Source organism: Stegodyphus dumicola, chromosome 11, assembly GCF_044657685.1.
Source record: "Stegodyphus dumicola isolate Sdum_Otavi_A_Nest chromosome 11, ASM4465768v1".
Classification (NCBI taxonomy): domain Eukaryota; kingdom Metazoa; phylum Arthropoda; class Arachnida; order Araneae; family Eresidae; genus Stegodyphus; species Stegodyphus dumicola.
Window position 1 is genome coordinate 82929107 of NC_140778.1, and position 547 is coordinate 82929653.

Below are 547 nucleotides of genomic sequence, written 5' to 3' on the forward strand. Positions count from 1 at the left end.
AAAAACAAACTTTTAGAATAATAAAGAGAAAGCTAAGAAATTATTTACCGCTAAACTGTACAAACCTCCATCAAAAATATAAACAATACCACTTTGAAGAGATTTTTCTTTTCAAGATATTAAAAAAAAGCATTTCAGAATAGTTTAGTGCAAAATATTGTTAATTACCCCCCCCCCTATTTAAAGTATACAACATCGTCATGCTTGAGTTCATTAGCAAAAAAAATAAAGGGGGCACCCGGATTCGAGCCAGGGACCTCTCGATCTGCAGTCGAATGCTCTACCACTGAGCTATACCCCCACTCTCGCTAAAACTTCTCTTTGCATTATCATATAGAAATATTTTCCATGCTTCTAAAAAGTCATAGAATGTTTCTTCTCCCATTTATGACAGTAAGGAAATTTAAATGGTGCGAACTGCGATATTTCTTTGTGTTTGTGTTAGTAAAGAAGACTACAGAAAGTTGCCATTAGCTATACAAGGCTGTATCAGTACAGCGTTGACGAACGTTCAGGAGAGATAGAGTACACCGACACGATGGGAAAT

The 547-nt window shown here is 35.8% G+C and overlaps 1 non-coding gene across 1 annotated transcript; it reads right to left on the reverse strand.

Moving 5' to 3' along the window:
- Nucleotides 1-229: 229 nt before the first annotated feature.
- Nucleotides 230-301, reverse strand: TRNAC-GCA (transfer RNA cysteine (anticodon GCA)). Its single transcript has one exon. It is a non-coding gene; the product is annotated as a tRNA-Cys (tRNA).
- Nucleotides 302-547: the final 246 nt, after the last annotated feature.